This window comes from Carcharhinus amblyrhynchos, chromosome 18 (assembly GCF_965287045.1).
Source record: "Carcharhinus amblyrhynchos chromosome 18, sCarAmb.v2.hapA, whole genome shotgun sequence".
Taxonomy (NCBI): Eukaryota; Metazoa; Chordata; class Chondrichthyes; order Carcharhiniformes; family Carcharhinidae; genus Carcharhinus; species Carcharhinus amblyrhynchos.
Window position 1 is genome coordinate 14,453,010 of NC_137341.1, and position 21,802 is coordinate 14,474,811.

General features: G+C 43.9%; 1 protein-coding gene across 1 annotated transcript in view; it reads left to right on the forward strand.

The window, feature by feature from the left end:
• Window positions 1–14,399: 14,399 nt before the first annotated feature.
• The window catches only part of card11 (caspase recruitment domain family, member 11), a 225,878-nt gene continuing 218,475 nt past the window's right edge, over window positions 14,400–21,802 (forward strand). Inside the window, exon 1 of the mRNA XM_080206404.1 lies at window positions 14,400–14,512. The gene's annotated coding sequence lies outside the window, so the exon portion shown is untranslated. The remainder of the gene's footprint in view (window positions 14,513–21,802) is intronic.

Consider the following 21,802-nt stretch of genomic DNA (forward strand, 5'->3'; position numbering starts at 1 on the left):
TTACTGTAAAAATCCCCTAGACGTCACATTCCAGCACCCGTCTGGGCCAATGCACCAAACCAGCACGTCTTTCAGACCATGGGAGGAAACCAGAGTGCCCAGACGAAGCCCATGTAGACATGGGGAGTATGTGCAAACTCCACACAGACAGTGACCCAAACTAGAATCGAATCTGGATCTCTGGCATTGTGAGGCAACAGTGCTAATGACTGTTTGTGGGCAGCACAGTAGTACAATGAAAAACAAATGCAATAATAACTGAATTACTCCAATTAACCTGAGAGGAAATGATAAATATTTGAAACATGAAAAGAAATACGTATACGTAAGGAAGAAAAAGTTAATGCGGGTGAGCTAAATTATGTATGAAAGAGCTAAGGTGGAGTTTTTACATCAGTGTTCAGTGTCATGTCCCATTGCGTTATTTGCAAAGTTATGAATACACAAATGTGAGTGTTAAAAGATAATTACAGTTCTAAATATGATTGTAATGATATGATACTGCAAATTGCAATTTTAATCATCTCCACCGTCAAATGAGGCCTGAGATTTCAGCAGCTATTTTGAATTCAAGTTAGTCTTTTTGTTATTTTACACAATAAACAGTATTGTACAATTAAATAGTTGTTTACTAAAATAGTCAAGCATCCTTGTAGTTTGTACGTGAATTTTGATAAGACTCTTCTTTAAAAAATTAATTCATGGGCTGTGAGTATTGCTGGCTAGGCCAGCATTTATTGCCCATCCCTAATTGTCCTTGAGAAAATGGTTGTGATATCCATGTGTAAGTACACCCACAGTGCTATCAGGGACAGAGTTCCAGGACTTTGACTCAGCAACAGTGAAGGAACAGCAGATATTTCTGAGTCAGGATGGTGAATGGCTTTGAGGGGAACTTCCAACTGGTGGTATTCCCATGCATCCACTGCCCTTGTCCTTCTTGATGGTTATGGTAATGGGTTTGGAAGGTGTTGCCTTAGGAGTGTTGGCGAATTCTAACTTAGTGTTATAGCAATGTGAGGAGGGGTGAAATGACTCCCCTATTCTTGTTTCTGATTGTAACAAGATTTGTTTGAATTTAGAAATGTGCTTTGCCAGTGCTGTAGGAGTCGCACTATTTACACTTTCAGATTGCAAATAATTATTCAGATAGGTTTTCTTAGGTTAAGCAAAGAACAAGATAATTTCATTGAAACTATTTCCTGAATTAGGAAGGGCGGCATGGAGGCAGAGTGATTAACACTGCTGCCTCACAGTGCCAGGGACCAGGTTAAATTCCGGATGACTGTTTGTGTGGAGTTTGCAAGTTCTCCTCACGTCAGTGTAGGTTTCCTCTGTGTGCTCTGGTTTCCTCCCACACTCCAAAGATGTGCAAGTTAGGTTGATTGCCCTTGCTAAATAGACACTTAGTGTCAGGGGGATTAGCTGGGTAAATATGTAGAGTTATTGGGATAGGACCAGGATGTGATTGTTGCTGAGGCAGGCTTGATGGGCTGAATGGCCTCCTCCAGCACGTTGGGATTCTATTCTTCGGTCTTGATCTTTCTGGCCGTATATACCAGCGGCATCTTCCAGTCCTGTTGACAGCGCACCCCCAGAGTAGGATTCTTGGCAGTGAAGGGTCCATTCAACAGAAAACCCCTTCAACAATGGTGGACGCAGAAGGTTTTGAAATCCAGAAATTACAGTCTTAATTTATCGCCCTTCAGAGTTAACATTTCCCACGTTTTCAGATTTTAAGATCTATAAAATTCTAGTTAATTTTAATCTCCTTAAGTTAGTTCAGTTGGCTGGATGGCTGGTTTGTGATGCGGCGTGATGACAACAGGGTGGATTTAATTCCTATACTGGCTGAGGTTATTAATGAAGGCCCCACCTTCTCAAAGCTGCCCCTCACCTGTGGTCTCAGTGATCCTCAGGTTAAATCACCATCTGTCAGCCCTCCCCCTCAGAGGGAGCAGCCTCTTTTTTTTAGGGTGGCATAGTGGTTAGCACTGTTGCCCACAGAGCCAGGGATCCAGGTTTGATTGCTGGCTTGGATCACTGTCTGTGCAGAGTCTGCACATTCTCCCCCTGTCTGTGTGAGTTTCCTCTGGATGTTCCGGTTTCCTCCCACTGTCCGAAACTGACCTGTCAATCATTCTTTCTCCAACAATTCAGGGTCATATAAATCCTGGACACTCCATGAGACCCAGAGTAAAAATAAACAAAATCCCATTAAGCAGTAATAAAAGGACTTCTAAGCAAGCAGCTGGTGCCATAATGAAAAACTACTTACAAACTGCAGAGAACATGATTTTAAAAAAATCCATAAAGGCACACTAACATCACACTCTTCGGGTGGAATTCTCCCAAAAAAATTCTAAGTGCCGAATTCATGTAAAAACTGGAGTAATTCCCACTGTTTTTTCCAGCAGAGCTTTCAAAATGAATCTCCCACACTCTTTGCACCACAAAATGCCCGAACATGAATCGTAATGAAAGGCTGGGAGCTGGGCTTATTCATAAGAACATAAGAACATAAGAAATAGGAGCAGGAGTAGGCCATCTAGCCCTTCGAGCCTGCCCCGCCATTCAATAAGATCATGGCTGATCTGTCGTGGCTCAGTTCCACTTTCCCGCCCTCTCCCCATAACCCTTAATCCCTTCTCTTATCAAAAACCCATCAACCCGCTTCTTAAAAATATTTAGCGAGGCAGCCTCCACCACTTCAACGGGCAGAGAATTCCAGAGATTCACCACCCTTTGAGTGAAGAAGTTCCTCCTCAACTCCGTTCTAAACCGCCTCCCCTTTATCTTGAGGCTGTGCCCCCTAGTCCTACTGTCTTTTTTGAGCGGGAAGAGTCTCTCCACCTCTATCCTATCCATCCCATTCATCATCTTATACGTCTCAATGAGATCTCCCCTCATTCTTCTAAACTCTAACGAGTACAAGCCTAGTTTATTCAGCCTCTCCTCATAGCTCAACCCCCTCAACTCCGGTATCAGCCTAGTAAACCTCCTCTGCACTCCCTCCAGGGCCAAAATATCCTTGCGCAGGTGCGGCGCCCAAAACTGCACACAGTACTCCAGCTGCGGCCTCACCAATGCCCTATACAGCTGCAGCAAGACCTCCCTACTTTTATATTCAATCCCCCTCGCTATGAAGGCCAGCATCCCATTCGCCTTCCTGACCACCTGCTGCACCTGCAAGCTGGGTTTTTGCGATTCATGCACAAGGACCCCGAGGTCCCTCTGCACCGTCGCCTGCTGCAGTTTTTCGCCACGTAAGTAATAGTCCTTCCTACCATTCTTCCTACCAAAGTGGACCACCTCACACTTGCCAACATTAAATTCCATTTGCCATTTCCTGGCCCATTCGCCCAGCCTATCTAGATCCTTCTGCAGACTCTCCACACCCTCCGCACAATTTGCCGTTCCCCCAATCTTGGTGTCATCAGCAAATTTCGACACCCTGCACTCGGTTCCCTCCTCCAGATCATCTATATAAATGGTAAATAGCTGAGGCCCCAGCACCGACCCCTGGGGCACCCCACTAGTCACCATCCGCCAATCCGAATAGCACCCATTGACCCTTATTCCTGCTGGAGAGACCAGCAGCATAATGCTGAGTGGGCCACTGCGCATGCACCAATCTGTCAATGCCCAGATCAGCACATGCGCAGTCACCCGCGCCACCAGCCTCCATCATTGGCCAGCACAGCAAACCCCACCTCCCCCAGTCGCTGTCCTTCCAATAACCCCCAAGTCCCAACAGCTGGCCTCACGGACATATCTGGGCCAGCCCTGACTGACACAACCCCCATTCCCCCAGCCCACCTCAATCTCCCGCTGTCCCCTCCTCACAGTCTCAATCACAACCCTCCATTGCCCCAATACCTCCCCCCACCCGATGGCCAGCGCCAATCAGCCCTTCCCTCTCTCTGTCACTGACCCAAAATGCAGAGTGGCAGCAGGATCACGTACCCCACCCCTACAGGCCCCGTCTTCTTGGCATTGCCTGGTGGACAGTGCCAAAGTGCCCCCTGGGCATTGCCACTTTGCCCCTTGGCCAGTGCCAGGGGGCCAAGCTGGCATTGCCAGTCTGGAAATGCCCAGATGGAACCTCTCACTTACCCTCAACCTCCATGGCCCCCCTTCACTCCAGCAGAGTCAGGCTACCAGCTCCCCGCCAGTGGAAAGCTGTTGTAAATCCCGCTGGAGTTAAACGCTGTTGGCTGGGGCAGGGGGAGAAGCTAACGAGCCTGGAGACATGAGCCCTGGGCCCATTAATCAGATTCAAATCACGATTTGAATAATTTATTCAACTCTGTGCTAAATACTGGCATAGAGCTGACAACATCGGAAATCCGGCGGCTGGAGATACACAGAGGCCATGATGCCCAGCGGGAAGCCCACTTCATGGCCTCCGCTTATATCTCCCAGCCCACTGGGAGAATCACCATCTATAATTCCCAAAACTTCAGAATGTTTGCTCACTATCCTGGCATGCATTCCTGAGACTTTTTGGTGTGCACTGTTGTGAACAATGCTAGTTTAACACCAAAAGACAAAGTGTTTGGATCCATCATGCTGCTCCATTCATTCATTTTGTATTAAGCTGAAGGCTGCCTTTGCATTTTGCCATTCATTGCCACCTCTGCTATACATTGCCTGAATGCTGTTGTGTTCATTGCCCAGATCAAGTGGCTGATATCCGCTTTGCATGCAATAAATTTGAAGCATTTCAATGAACAGTTAATCCGATAAAGCAAAACGCTGCAGATGCTAAAGTCTGAAATAAAAACAGAAAATGCTGGAAAATCTCAACAAGTCTGGCAGCATCTGTGGAGAGAGAAAAACAGAGTTATAGTTTCACATTCAGTCGACTTCTTCGGAACGCCTAATCATGCGTTAACTCAACGGTAATTGTAAATTAGAAGATCAGAACGTTCCTGTTAAATATTCTAGGGATAAGCTTTATGCGGAAGACTGTCTATAATGTCTTTGTGCTTGACATTGGCGGCAAGGTAGCACAGTGGTTAACATTGCTGCTTCACAGTGCCAGGGACCCGGGTTCAATTCCTGGCTTCGGTCACTGTCTGTGTGGAGTTTGCAGTTCTCCCCATGTCTGTTTCCTCCGGGTGCTCCAGTTTTCTCCCACATTCTGAAAGATGTGCTAGTTAGGTGCGTTGACTCGAACAGGCGCTGGACTGTGGCGACTAGGGGAATTTCATAGTAACTTAACTGCATTGTTAATGTTAGCCTTACTTGTGACTCATAAACAAATTTTGCTTCACTTGATTTTTACTTTACATTACGCAACATTACTTCCTAAACACTGAAGAAATTATTTCCTATGACCAGTGCAATCTCATTGTGTAAATTATTATTTCGTTTCCTTAAATCAAATTTTCTAAGAAAGTGAGATGTGTAATAAAACATTGTCACTGTTCCGTAATTATTGGCCTCGTTAGTTTTTGGATGCTGACAGAGTGTTAAAGCCCTTTCCCATGTCATTCTGCTTGAAAGTAAAGTTGATTGGGGACATGAGCATATTATTTTTATCTTAAATGAGAGTGAATGTAATAGTTGTTCTAGCATATCCACTTTTCAACATGGTGAGAAAACTTACTCAAGATAAGCAGGAAGATGCATGAAGAATGACATCTAAAGTGTGACAATTAAATGGCAACAGAAACTAAGGCTGGAATCCTTGAACTGTAAAAGTCTCAAGCGCTGGGGCCACTTCAGGGTCCCGACCCTGCTGGCGTCTGAGGTCAGCGCATCTGGCATGATTCTACAGGAGGCAGCAAGTGAACAGGCCAGATCCAGGAACGCCATCCTATAAGGGATGATGAATAGGTTCCAGAGTTGGAAGATGCATTCAATGCAGTTGGTCATCTTCACAGTATGGGTGCTGATGTGGGGGCTGGCAGCAGGAACAGTGGCAGTGTCTTCAGTAGAAAGAGAAACTGCACATTAAGCACAACATTCGTCAATTTCCATGAATTGGGCATCATGGCATACCTTCTGCTTGGGGATATGTGAGCACTGAAAATTACTGCCAAATAATTAAAAGGTTTTATTTGTTATGCAGCTCAGACCTCCCACTGTGAAGCTGGCTTTGATGCATTGCTGGACACCACAACAAGTTGGTGGCATGTGTGATACTTCCTCTATAACATTGGCCAACTTAGCCCTGAACTGTCTTAATTGCCTATCTAGTTTCCTCACCTCTGTCCAATTTTCCACCACAAAAACCATTTCCTTGAAGCTAAGAAAATTCCAGCCTGGATGTGATGCTTACAGGAAGCGTGCATTATGCCAAATAAATTTAACATGTTTGATCCACATGAGTGGTGATACATATTCAAGTCTTGTACTCTATGTGGTTGGGCAGGCTGGTACTTTTGTCAGAAGTCAATGATGTGAATCTGCTGTTGAAGTTTTACAGAATTTACTGTGTGGTGTTAGGGAGAAATTTCACCAATTTAATAAGCTTTTACTGTGTGGAGATTAGCAGCCCACCAGCCATCTATAACTAAATAATTAAGGGTCATGTACGCTTATTATAGAGCCAACTGACCTGAATAATACACTGCTCATGCCATAACATGGTTGGCTTGGGCAGTCAGGTGGGAATGGGCAGACTATTTTTAAAGGCCTACATGAACAAAGGCAGGGTGGTAGGGTAGCATCTCATTCAGTGTTCTAAGTGCACTGGGGGCATCTCCCCAAGATTTCATACTGCCCTCCTGAACCGCCTGCCCAGCAGAACACTTCACCCCCACTCTCCTCTCCCCACTCCCTGGCCACTGGAATATCTCCCAGCCCTAAATCTCCAAGACTAACTTTCTTGGGCAGCCATGTTCATCTTTGGCCCTCTTCCTGCAAACCCATTACTGAGCTGCCAAAAGTGATGGAGCTGCCAGTCAGTCAGAGCTAGCAGCTCCTGAGAGTGGGACTTAATTCTGAGTGAGGAGCTGAAGTCCTACTTTTCACCAATTCAGACTACTTGCAACATAGTATGGCTCCGGAGAGAGTCAACTTCTGGTTGACTTTACTTCTTGGGGGAGGGGGCAAGCAGTCCATCCCCACCCCGCATTCCACAAAATGCAGCCCAATCGGTATAGAATGCCAATTATGCATCATTGGGTGTTGGGAGTAAATTATTTTAAAGATAAAGAGGAAAGTTTTTTTATTCTTTAGTGGGGTGTGCATTGTGGGCAAGGCAAGCATTTGTTACCCACTCAAAATTTCCCGTGAGAAGGTGGTTGTGAGCTGCAGTCCATCTTGTGTAGGTACACCTACAGTGCTATTCGGAAGTGAGTTCTGGAATTTTGACCCAGTGATAGTGAAGGAACAGCAACTTGGTTCCAAGTTAGGATGCTGTGTGGCTTGGAGGTGAACGTGCAATTGCTGGTGTTCCTATGACCTGTGGCATTTGCTCTTCTGATGGTGGAGGTTGTGGGTTTGGAAAGGGAACCTTGGCGAGTTGCCACAGTGCATCAAGTAATTGGTGCACATAGCTGCTGCTGTACATCTGTGGTGCTGGGGAATAAATATTTAAGTTGAATGGAGTGCCAATCAAATGGGCTGTTTTGTCCTGGTATTGAGCTTCTTGAGTGTTGCTGGAGATGTACTCATCCAGGCAAGTAGAGTATTTCATCACACTCCTGATTTGTGCCTTATAGATGGTGGACAGGTTTTGGGAGTTAGGAAGTGAGTTTCCTTCTTACCAGTCCAGCTCACTGGGTAAATCAAGGCATTTCTAGTTCAAATTGTTATGTCATGGAATTGTTCAGGAAAACAAGATTATGAGCTCTGTATGTATGTAAAAACATCTGTATGTAATCTTTGCAAAAGGAAATTACTGTGGATACTGGAAATCTGAAACAAAAATGTAAAACTTTGGAAATGCTTAGTAGGTCCAGAATTATCTGTGGAGAGAAATAGAGTTAACAAACATTGAGATGACCTTTCATCAGAACTAATGAACAGTTCAGTTGAAAGGTAACTTCAACCTGAAGCCAGTGTAGGAGAGCAAGAAAGGAGCAGCGTCAGGCACACTTAAAAATGAAGCATCAAGCTGGTGAAGCTACAGTACAGGACTACTTAAGGGCTAAATTGTAGAAGCAGCTTGTGATGGACAGAGGCAAGTGTTTCTGTAACAATGGATCAGACCATCATCCCAATACCAACGAAAAGCCAGGCAGCGTGCCTTCGTGACTATCATCTGGATGGCTCTGACATCCATCATTATGAAGTGCTTCGAAAGGTTAGTCATGGCACAAATCAATTCCTGCCTCCCAGACTGCCTGGATCCACTACAGTTTGCCTGTCATCACAGCAGGTCCACAGCAGATGCCATCTCCCTGGCCCTACACTTAACCCGGGAACACCTAGATAAAAAAGACACCTCTGTCAGACTCCTATTCATAGACTGCAGCTCAGCCTTTAACACCATTGTTCCTACAAGACTTATCTCCAAACTTTGTGGCCTGGGGCTTAGCTCCCTGGCAACTGGATCTTAGTTCCTAAATCACGGACCACAGTCAGTAAGGATACACAGCAACACCTCCTCCATCACTCTACTCAGATGCCAAATATGTCTGCTTATTTAGCTTGAGTACAGTGCCCACTGATAAAGTCCAAGAGCAAATAGACAGGATGCTGTATCATGGAGTGATCTCTCCTGTTACACTACCTACAAAATGGTGCTCAGGGCAAGTGAAAGTCACTGAACCTAATTGAGATATCAGGCCTGTGTTGATCTGACACCGTTAAATTGAGCTGTTCAGAGAGAGGTACATTTGATGTCCTCTATAGATGACAGCCTGGCAGAGTTGTCCAAAGATGTTCTTTTTATGAAACTGGATGCCAAAAGTGGGTTTTTGGCAGATACCCCAGGACCAAAAATCAAGATTGTTGACAACATTTGTCACTCTCTTCAGTCACCTTTTGATTCAATCAACTTCCCTTTGGCATCTCCTCGGCCCCAGAAATCTTTGAACACACTACGTCCAACATCCTTGAAGACAGAGGAGGAATTGTTTCCCACTTGGGGGTGGCCTGATCATCCCTGCTGCTACAAAGAAGTGCATGATTCTGGAGTCCAGGATTTTAAAAAAATTCTTGAACAATTAGGCCTCACTCTGAATGAGAAGTGTGAGTTTTTGAAAACCACTATCAGATTTTTAGGCCATGTGATATTGCAGAAAAGGATAAAGATAAACCCCTGAAATATCAAGCTGATTAAAGAATTTCCACAGCCCAAAGTGTGTTAGAGACATGCAAATATTTTTACACATGGTTAACTAGATGGAGAAATTCATCGTGAATCTGTCGGCCATGCACAAATCACTTTATGAGAAAAGGTCAGCAGTGGTGCTGGGGAGTCAAGCAGAGAATGCCTTTGACAGGATCAAAGAATTGCTCCTGCACACTCTGAGCCCAAATTGCCTACAACAGTGACAGCTGATGCATCATCGACAGGGGACTTGGAACTGTTCCTCCACAAGTCCAGGAAGATGGCAGAAAAAAAAAACACATTTTATCAAGATTCCAGATCATTGACAGAAGCTGGAAAACATTATCCAGCAGTTGAAAAGGAAGCATTAGCAGCGACGTGAGCCTGCAAAGGATTGTAAGATTATTTGATAAATTTACAATTCAGGATTGAGATAGACTGTAAACCTCTGGTCACTCTCCTGAACTGCAAGGAAATTGCAAATGTGCTAGGTTTCCAGCTAAGACTCGTGTGCTGTGACTGTTCAACACAGTAGGTGCCTGGGAAAATTCAGACAGCTTTCAACATACTGTCACGAGTTACAATTGACCAGGTTGCACTACAAGAATTGACGTTAATCGCAGAGGTGGAAGTACATCCTTCCTCAATAAGAAGTATCCTACCGCCACTGTGAACAAATTCAGAGAGATTAGAGAAGTCCGGTTGAAAGACACAATGCAGTTAGGTCAGAACATGCTGCCAAGATGGTTGACCTGCATATGTCCCAAATAATCAGATGTTAAGATAATATCATGAACAGCAAAAACATTTGATGATTGTTGATGCCCTTTTGGTGTTCCATGATAGGCTAGTAATCTGGAGTGTGATGCAAAATACTCCACGTTTGTGGCAATACCAAATGCAGAGCATGGGCACAACAATCAGTTTGGCGGCTGAGAATTTGAAAACCATGGAAGAAGTTATTTCTTGCCATTCTTGTGCCATCAACCATTATTACCATTATCATTTCTGTCCAAAGCTAGACTTCAGAGGAAAAATCTACAGCATTGCTGTTGACTATTACTCTCGCTGGTTGGAAATCAGCAGCATCCATTCCACAAACGCAGGAGTTATGATTAAAAACTTGGAAACACATTTAGTGTACACATGATATTCCAGACAAGGTCAATGGTCCACTGTTCATGAATGAACATTTCTCCCAATTCTCAGTGACCAGTTCATCACACTATCCACAGACAAATGAAGAACTGAAGAGAGGTGTAAAAAAAAAGTATCAAAATGTTGATGAAAAAGGACAGTGATCTAAAATTAGCCCTGCTCAGTTACAGAGCAACATCACCGAGTAATGGCGTTTGCATCAGCAGAACTACTAATGGGGAGAAGGCTAAAAATCTGACTTGATCTTACAAGATCAGGACTGAGTGAAGTGTCATGAGCAAACACAAAGAGAAAACAGGTATAATCACTGGCATAGAGTGAAAACCATATCCAGGCAAGTACCTGGGCAATAAGACACTGTCAGTGAAAGGCATAGTCATAGAGCAAACTCAGCAGCCACCATCATACCTCATACAAACACTACTTACAGAAAGTCTCTGATACTCTTAAAAACTACAAGGAGACAGCAAATGACTCAAGAAGTGACACTCAAGCCCAGGAACTAAATGTAGACCAGCATCCTCAAACAAGAATACTCGAGACATGATCAGGGAGAGTCATTATAGTGTCTGTGATGTTATAACTTTGGGGAAAAATGGTGGAAGTGGATGCCTTGGTGGTTATGTGGATGCCTTGGTGGTTATTTTCCAGACGTCGCTGGATTCCGGGGAAGTGCCGGATGATTGGAAAACGGCTAATGTTACGCCGTTGTTTAAGAAGGGTGCCAGGCAAAAGGTGGGGAATTATAGGCCGGTTAGTTTAACGTCTGTGGTAGGTAAAATGTTAGAATCTGTCATTAAGGAGGAAATTGCGAGGCATCTTGAAGGGAATTGCTTGATAGAGCAGACGCAGCACGGTTTCATTAAAGGGAAGTCGTGTCTGACAAACTTACTGGAGTTCTATGAGGATGTGTCTAGGGCGGTGGATAGAGGAGAGCCGGTGGATGTGGTCTTCCTGGATTTTCAGAAGGCGTTTGACAAAGTACCTCACAAGAGGTTATTGCAGAAGGTCGAGGGACATGGAGTTGGGGGTAGGGTGTTAGCGTGGATAGAGGATTGGTTGTCAAATAGGAGGCAGAGAGTGGGGGTCAACGGGTGCTATTCGGATTGGCGGATGGTGACTAGTGGAGTGCCCCAGGGGTCGGTGCTGGGGCCTCAGCTTTTTACCATTTATATAGATGATCTGGAGGAGGGAACCGAGTGTAGGGTGTTGAAATTTGCTGATGACACCAAGATTGGGGGAACGGCAAATTGTGCGGAGGGTGTGGAGAGCCTGCAGAAGGATCTAGATAGGCTGGGCGAATGGGCCAGGAAATGGCAAATGGAATTTAATGTTGGCAAGTGTGAGGTGGTCCACTTTGGTAGGAATAATGGTAGGAAGGATTATTACTTACGTGGCGAAAAACTGCAGCAGGCGACGGTGCAGAGGGACCTAGGGGTCCTTGTGCATGAGTCGCAAAAACCCAGCTTGCAGGTGCAGCAGGTGGTCAGGAAGGCGAATGGGATGCTGGCCTTCATAGCGAGGGGGATTGAATATAAAAGTAGGGAGGTCTTGCTGCAGTTGTATAGGGCATTGGTGAGGCCGCAGCTGGAGTACTGTGTGCAGTTTTGGGCGCCGCATCTGCGCAAAGATATTTTGGCCTTGGAGGGAGTGCAGAGGAGGTTTACTAGGCTGATACCGGAGTTGAGGGGGTTGAGCTATGAGGAGAGGCTGAATAAACTAGGCTTGTACTCGTTAGAGTTTAGAAGAATGAGGGGAGATCTCATTGAGACGTATAAGATGATGAATGGGATGGATAGGATAGAGGTGGAGAGACTCTTCCCGCTCAAAAAAGACAGTAGGACTAGGGGGCACAGCCTCAAGATAAAGGGGGGGCAGTTTAGAACGGAGTTGAGGGGGACCTTCTTCACTCAAAGGGTGGTGAATCTCTGGAATTCTCTGCCCGTTGAAGTGGTGGAGGCTGCCTCGCTAAATATTTTTAAGACGCGGGTTGATGGGTTTTTGATGAGAGGGGATTAAGGGTTATGGGGAGAGGGCGGGAAAGTGGAACTGAGCCACGACAGATCAGCCATGATCTTATTGAATGGCGGGGCGGGCTCGAAGGGCTAGATGGCCTACTCCTGCTCCTATTTCTTATGTTCTTATGTAAATGTAAATGATTTAACAAAATAATCTTACATTTTTGAGATTATACTTGGGGGAGATTTGGAGTAAAGAGTTAATTGTTATGTTAATTAAACAATTATGTTAATGATGGTATAAGCAAGATATCGGGGTCAGATGACCATGAGAGCAACAAGACACTGTACAGTCTGTGTCCAGAGAACAATATACTTACAGTGAGGTCTTGGATGTAAATAGTTCTCCTTAAAACTATTTATTGACACTTAGTACTGACTTTCTCCAAGTTACCACAGTAAGTGAAACCTCATCAAGCAAAATGGCAACACAAGTCATGAGCAACAAACCAAACCTCACAGCACTCTCCAAACCTGCAACCTCTATCATCTAAAAGGACAACGGCAGCAGATACACAGGGACGCCACCGCCTGCAAGTTCCACTTCAATTTACGCACCATCCTGACTTAGAGATATATCGGCATTCCATCACTGTCACTGGGCCAAAATCCTCGAACTTCTTCCCAAACAACACTGTGTAGGTATTCCTGGAACACACGGACTGCAATGGTTCAAGAAGGTGGCACGCCACCATCTTCTCACAAGCAATTAGGGATAGGAAATACTTGTTGAGCCAGTGAAATCCATATCCCTTGAACAAATACATTAAAAGAAAAAAAGACTCAGGTTTATACCACCCCTTTTCTGATGAAGGATGTCCCAAAGTGCTTTCCAGCCTTCAGACCTTTTGAAGAATAACTACTATTGTAATCTGGGAACTGCAGCAGTTAATTTGCACATAGCAAGCTCCCACATAGAAGTGTTATAATAGTCAAATTAATGATGCCCTTGGAGAGATAAATGTTGGCCTTTTCTCCTTTGAAATTGGACGACCACTTGATGGAGAGGGGCTCAGTTTACGTCACATCTGAAATAGCACATCCAACATTGCAGCATTTCCTCGGTACTGCACTGGGGTGTCAATTGTGATTTTGTAAAAAATTAGTGCTCAATCATCTAGCCCGTTTCAAATTCTAAATAGGGTGGCATGTTGGCACAGTGGTTAGCACTGCTGCCCCACAGCACCAGGGTCTCAGGCTCAATTCTGGCCTTAGGTGACTGTGTGCGTGTGGAGTTTGCACGTTCTCCCCGTGTCTGCATGAGTTTCCTCTGGGTGCTCCAGTTTCCTCCCACAGTCCAAAGATGTGCAGGTTAGGTTGATTGGCTATGCTAAATTGACCCTTAGTGTCGGAGGGAATTAGCAGGGTAAATATGTGGGATTATAGGGATAGCGTCTGGATGGGATTGTTGTGGATGCAGACTCAATGGGCTGAATGGTCTCATTCTGCATTGTAGGGATTCTATTCTAATTATCTCAATTTTTTCACCTCACCTCATAGACACTTACAAACTTACAAACAGTGCAACACTTAGACGAACAAAACTGCAGCCTATATATAAATATGTACAACTGACAATTAAAATACACACAACATGCTGAGCGCCCCAGACTAGTTGGATTTCACTAACCACCCCTCCTTGATCGTAGCATCGTGGTGACCAGTCTGTTCCACATGTTTTTCAATCAATTCTCTTCCTAGCCAGGTGTGTGCCTAGCTCCTCTCCACAGGAGCTGGTCACCTTCACTGTCAGTGATGTTTATTTAGTAGGGCAGCAATTGGACTCGGTTAGCTTGTTATCTGCGAGTCTCTGTTGCCGGGGTCGGGGCAGGCTTGCAAGGCAGAAAAGTCTCAGCTTCATCTCAATTACAGTGTGTTGGTGTGGTTTTGACAACTCTCCGCCCACGTGCCTGACAGCAACTCTGAAGCAAAGTGGGTTTCATTTTGTCAAAGCCAGCATCTCCAAAACGATCGACCTGAGAACACTCGACTCAAGCAGAGCTGAGCTCCTCCACTTGGATTGATCGAGGCGAGTATGAATTACAATCCAGGGAGCAGCTGAAAGCCAGGAGCAGCGAGAGACCAGTGAGGATGAACCTGCAAGGTAAGTCCACAGACCTGCAAGCTGGTTTTGAGTGTCAGTATTAAACTAATGGGAACCGTTACAGACAATGGGAGTTTGCCCGCAGACTTTTGAGATCGATTGTTTCACCTGTATTGCCTGAAAAATAAAGTTGGTCGCAGGTCTTATCCCCTCCGAGTTGCACAAATCTTAGCGACGAGTGCGGAATTAGACACTCCACCCTACAGTCAGACGAGAAATGCAGATTATTGATTCATGCATACAGAGCAGAGTTAATAAGGGCAGGCTTGGTGCAGTTTCGTCTGCAAGTGGAACCTCTTTTATGAAGTTAGTGGGAGAGTTTCAAGAAATCATGATCTTAAAAGTTTCTGAACAGACAGAAGTTGGCGTGTGTGGGAGTGCAGTCTGTGTAAATAGCTGACCCCCCTCCCCCATGTATATTTAAATTAACAGCTGTGGGTACGGTTTATTTAAATAAGTAAAACGGGGCGAGGTTTGGAACACATTAATTTTAGAACCAGAAAACTTCGAGAATCAACCTGATTAAATTCGTGTTGGAGAGCTGTCTTCTCATTGGGGTGCGCTCAGGACTGGAGTTGTGTGTGGAAAGTTTGCTCTGATGAGTTAATTGACCCGAAAGACCACCACCTCTCCCCGCCTCCCGCCTCCCCCCCCCCCCGCCACTCCCCACCAGTCCCACCAGTCCCCACCAGCGGTGTGATTAAAAACTTTGAGTCCGCTCCGAAAAGGTTCGACATCCAAACTGGATGCTCTTTGTGCAATGTGGAACTGATTTACACTCAATTAATCTATGGTTTTAAAGTTGCTGAATTTCTGAAGGGTTGTGTTAATAACAAAATAAATATCAAATGTTAGAATGTACGGATTTAACTTGAATAATAAGAACTTAAAACGGTTTATTTTACTATTTATTCGCCTTTAAAGAGTTCCCTATTAGTGCATAGGTAGATTCCTGGGATACTAATGAAGTTAGTCACTTTGAATAATTCTGAGCCTTTTCTTGAAATGCTAAATTGGGAAAAGGTTGATTCTGGGAAAAGGCAATAGGTTTTCCATCATTGGCTCCCCAAGAGACAATTCTTCATGCAAGAGGCCTATAATGGGAGGGTTGGACGACTACTTTAAATGTTGACAAGAACACGGCCAGTTCCCACCCTGTCCTGTCTTCACCCCACATCTGCAGATTTATACTTTCTATTAGGGGTCGCTGGCACAGGAGTAGGGTTGATTTCTTTCCCCCTCCTCAGGCCCAGGATGGTGCCCTTCCAACGGAGATTGAGGAACTCTACACAATCTGTCACCTTCCTGGTCCACGCAGCCATGGTTGGTGTGTTTAATTATTGGAGGCAATAATAAAATTGCATCATAGGACTTCACAGATACTTCATTGACTAAAGCGGATGCAATGTCCTGACACCTTCAAAGGCACAATATGAGTGCAAATTCTTTCTTTGTTCCTCCCTTCCTTCCTTTCATCCCTTCCTTCCTTTCCAAGCAATCTATTGCTGAAATGGTGCATTTGTGTATATGTTGAAACATGCTGTGGTAGAGAAAATATATTTTTTAATACTTAGAAGACAGTTTGGTATAGTTTAGTACGCATCAGATCCATGATCCTTTCATTGTTGCTTGCTCGATGCCCATTTGTGTTCTGTTTTCTTTGACAGTCCGACAGCAAATTTGGACAAAAAGTAACTAGATTCATGACTGCTGTGTAGAAGAGTGACCATACTGATACAAATTGTCCTTGAGCAGGGCACCTGATTTAGCTGAAATAAGTGGAGTGCAATTGCTCCACTTTGAGCAAACTAAAAACCATGGGATCTTTGTGGGGAGGCAGCCAAATTCAAATTTTAGAATAAACCTCTCATTTTACAAATTACTTTGGGTATTTCTTGGGGTAAGTACCTTCTTCCCAAAGAGAGTAATTTGATTTATTGTGCCAGTGACATTAAACGGTATGGAAGGGACTGCACTGTGTGACATGAATCATTTAAAAGTAAATTTTAAAAAATAAGCATACTTATAATCTAATTACAACTGTAAACTGTGAATATTGTCAAGGTTTGAGTGCTGGGCTACAAACAAGCCCTTGCCAGATACAGGGCACCTCATCGGTTGCTGCAAGAATTAGATACTTAGCTGAACCAGTTAGACTGACAACTGAAAACCTCTCATCGCCTTCTTGCAAAACTTCATCAAAAACCTGCTCTGGAACATCTTGGAAGGAGCATGTAACTCCAGTTAATTTCAGTTCAACCACATTGATCAACTGTCACATTTCAAAGCTTTCCACTCATGTTTAAATTCACAAGTTGCAACAAGTTAACTTAGCGCAGAATTTCACACTTTGCTGTAAAATGAATTCTGGCATTATCCTGTTTGACTTTTGTCCAGCTAATTGTATCTGCCATTCAGAATGCATTATTGTTTTCATAACGGTTGTTAGCTTGTTTCCCAGAGTCTTAATGACGAAATAGTTCATTTTGCTGGGAACTGGAACAAACCATTCAATGCCTTGAGCTTGTTCTGTCATTTGGCTAGATCATGGCTCATAGAATCATAGAATCCCTACAGTGCAGAAGGAGGCCATTCAGTTCATCGAGCCTGCACTGACCACAATCCTACCCAGGCCCTATTTCCACAACCTCACCCACTTACCTTGCTAATCCCCTGACACTAGAGTCAATTTTAGCATGGCCAATCCACCTAACCTGCACATTTTGGACTGTGGGAGGAAACCAGAGCACCTGGAGGAAACCCATGTAGACATGGGGAGAATGTGCAAACTCCACACAGACAGTGACCCAAGACCGGAATTGAACCCGGGTTCCTAGCACTGTGAGGCAGCAATGCTAACCACTGTGCCACCATGCCGCCCTGTACCTCTACTCTAATTAACCATCTTATTCTATATCTTGTTACCCAACAAAAATCTGGTGATCTCAGTGTTGACAGATATTAATGTCCTAGCACCTACTCTTTTCTGGGACAGAGAATTCCAGATTCCTGTTTGCCACACTGGCATTTTATCTTATCAGGGTGAATCTTGACTCTTGAATGTCAAGCAGTTTTAGTTAGCTGTTTCATGTGGTCACTCCAGTGATGGGATTAAGTTAAGTATCTATTTTGTCTTCTGACTAATCTAGAAACTAGCATTTGGAGCCAAGTAGGGCCATCAGGAAGATTTCAAATGAAAAACTCTCCCATATAATAGGGGAGTAAAAGTTGACAGTGACTCAGTCTGTGGCTCCATGCATGTCCTGATGGTTGGTTAAAGAGCCACAGTGACAGAAGCTTGGGAACAGGTCGCTTGTCCATTGTCTAGTATATAGAGTGTCCCATGACATAGGGTGGCTTTAAACTTTAAAGTATATCTGTTCAGTTATGTCATTGAGGTGCAACTGGACTCTGAGCATTGCCAGCCAGAGAACTTCTTCAGCTTTAGAGAAGATTCTTTGATGATGTACAACCTAATTGTGCCTTTGGCTTGATCATTTCAGTCTCCTGACTCAGGTGGACAATTGGATGGAAAATCTGTAATTGGAATTACTTTATGACCAATTGGAAGTCAATGTCCATAATGTAAGTCCCATCTCTAAAATGGACTGTGCAACCTTAGGGACAGAGAACCACAAAAGTACTGCATTCACATTTACTTTCGGATGAGATGTTAAATCAAGGCCCTGTCTGCCCCCTCAGGCATTTGAAAAGATACCACGGCACTATTTCGAAGAAGATGGAGACAAGATTGATTCTTCAACCAAAATGACCAAATCAGATTATATGGCCATGATTTCAGTGCAGCTTGTGAGAGCTTGCTGTGCGCAAATTGTCTGCCATATTTCCTAAATTGTAGCAGTGACTGTACTTCAAAAGTACTTCATTGGTTGCAAAGCACTTTAGGACACCTTGAGGTTTTAGAGCGACTATACTAACAACTTAAAATTACTTTTTGCATCATCCATGGTAATTCAACATCCATGGTAATTTAAGAATGCTCACCCAAGGAAACTGGAATTCCATGCAGCTAATCTGGAGTTGAGAGGAGGAGATTGTATATTTTTAACATGCAAATAAGTGTGAAATTGTAGCATTAATACAAGGTTAAAATACCATACAGGCTGGAAACTTGGAACATAAAATAACAAAAGCTGGAAATACTCAGCAAGTCAGCCAGTATTAGTGTAGTGGAAAAGCCTGACTTGCTGTGAATCTTGGTGTTTTCTGTCAACTTAACAAGGAGAAGGTTTCAGGCTTAAGTGATTAACTGGGCAAAACATAACTAACTATAAACATCTAAGCCATATATGAAGTTGCGAATCAACAATTGTGTTTCAAGTGCATGTGTTATAAAACTGCATAAAAACAAATATTGTTCTGATTATAATTCGGTTGTCAGAGTTGATTTCCATAGTTATAAAAGGTAAAAGAATAGTCTTTAACCACAAAACATTTTGGCTTATGAAAGTGAAAATGAATATGGAAAAATAGGAGAGCTAAGGAGAAAAGACTGGGCATTTGGACTAATTGGATAGATGGCATTGTTGTGACAGGCTGGCTTCCTGTAAGATCCTATAACAGTGGGCAACCTAGGCTGGTAAGTGGGCTGCATGCTTAGCCCTCCTTCATCTCACTGGGCTACAATTAGGACACATTGGACATTATGTGCCTTTGCTTTATGTATGTATCACTTTAGTAATACTGGTAGGAATAAATCTTTGTGGATGGAAACCAGTGGACTGTAGCAACCCTACGTGTGGGCAACAGCCAACCAAATGTCTTGTGGACTGCACTCAGAACCCTAGTGGGCCACATGTTGCCCACCACTGTTCTACAAGTATGAACTGATGTTCTAGCTATAACCAACCCATTGGGTGGGGTTTTGTGGTCTCGCTCAAGCGAGGCAGAAAATTGCTGCCTGAGATCAATGGAGATTTCCGTTGTTGGACCCTTGCCCACTCCGATTCTATGGCAGTTGAGGTGGTAGAATTCCGGCGATTATGTAAAATGGCAGTTTGTGGATTTTAAAGTAAAATTTACAATGCCAGACATTTTTAAACTTAACATACCTCTTAGGCGCTAATTTCACATTTCATATTTAGAGAAATTGTATTTTGGGAGCTCTGTATGTATATGTTTCAAAAGTGATTTGGATTTGACATTTATTTGGTGAAATTGCTAAGTGACTCAGTGGAGATAATAATTCAGCAGTTTCAATGTTTAGGTGTTCCTTTTACTCAGAGTCATTTCTTAGGCCTTGCCATTCCATTTAGCGTTTCTCTGTCCAATCCTCATTCCTGAGTCTACGTACAGAATGATACCACCTCATTGAAGTAAACATCCCAAGGCATAGGTGGCGTAAAAGACATGCCCAGCTTTATCTTTCGGAGCTCCTGGACATGTGTTACAAAATTCCATCCATCTTAGTGTGGATTCAGCATTTTTTGGTCACTGCCATAAGTTAAACCCAAACCTCCCTACAGCCTGGAAAGTAATTTACTGCTCGAGTGAAGTGATATCATGACTGAGGGACATTACAGGGCGAATGTGGGTGTGTGTCTTTCTGCAGAGTGTTCACAGTATCAGGATGAGTGTGGGTATGCCTTTGGGTTAAGAATGTACACAGTATCAAAGTATCATAGACACAAAGTATCATGGACAGAGACTCTTTACTTGCATTCCAGTGGACAAAAGTGTGTGTACTTTGTTGTCACAGTAAATGAGGCTGCCCCGTCATTTAATAATAATGGAATCATATTCTTTTTCTCCCCCTTAATACTGTATTATGCTCTACTCACTCATTTTTTTCCAGGTGAACTTATCAAAATATTGTTTTCTCCTTCAGTGTCTCAGCCAGAAGCACTGGATATGTATTCTGGATGTAAAATAAATAGAAATTGATTACCTCTACATCAGTGAGTATCTGGACAGACTTTCTCTGACCAGATTTAATAGGTGAGATACAGTTCATAACATGGTAAACTAATGGCCTATGTAGGGAGCAATCCTGAGTGGCAAATTAGCTTAACTTTGTTTGAGAGCAATAATTATTGCTCCTGTTATGGGAACGCCACTTAACAGTTTCCCACAGTAATAAAACCTAACCTGGCGCCCAATAGTGTGAGGCATAGACCTTGCATTCCATTGCAGTATTCAGAGAACCAATCTTGCATTACAAAAGAGGTCATTCAGCCCATTAAGCCTGTGCCAATGCTTTGAAAGAGCCCATGGAGTCCCACTCCCCTGCTCTTTCCCCATAATGTGGAGATGCCAGCGTTGGACTGGGGTAAGTGCAGTAAGAAGTCTCACAACACCAGGTTAAAATCCAACAAGTTTATTTCGCAGCACTAGCTTTCAGAGTCTCAGGCTCCTTCTTCAGGTGAGTCACTTGAAGAAGGAGCCTGAGACTCTGTAACCTAGTGCTGCCAAATAAACCTATTGGACTTTAACCTGGTGTTGTGAGATTTCTTACTGCGCTTTCCCCATAGCCTCGCAAACATTTCCATTCAAATATTTATTTAATTCCCTTTGAAAATTATTATTGAATCTGCTTCCACCATGCTTTCAGGTAGTGTTTCCCTGATCACAGCAATTTGCTGCAGAAAGAAAATTCTTCTCATCTTGCATCTGACTATTCTTGTTAATTATCTTAGTTGTGGTCTTCTGGAGTTGAGGGGTTGAGCTGTGAGGAGAGGCTGAATAGACTGGGCTTGTACTCGTTAGAGTTTAGAAGGATGAGGGGAGATCTCATTGAGACATATAAGATGACGAAAGGGATGGATAGGGTAGAGGTGGAGAGGTTCTTCCTGCTCAGAAAGGACAGCAGGACTGGAGGGCACAGCCTCAAGATAAGGGGGTGGCAGTTTAGAACAGAGTTGAGGAGGAACTTCTTCACTCAAAGGGTGCTGAATCTCTGGAATTCTCTGCCCGTTGAAGTGGTGGAGGCTGCCTCGCTAAATATATTTAAGACGCGGGTAGATAGGTTTTTGGTAGGCAAGGGGATTAAGGGTTATGGGGAGAAAGCGGGAAAGTGGAACTGAGCCACTTCAGATCAGCCATGATCTTGTTGAATGGCGGGGCAGGCTCGAAGGGCTAGATGGCCTCCTCCTGCTCCTATTTCTTATGCTCTTATGTTCTTCTAGTACTGACCCTCCTGCCAGAGGAAATAGTTTCTCCTTACTTTGTCAATCCCTGCATGATTTTGATCTCTCCCCACCCCTCCCCACATAAAATCTCCCTATAGCTTTTCCTTCTCTCAAAGGAAAACAATTCCAGTTAACTGCTTAC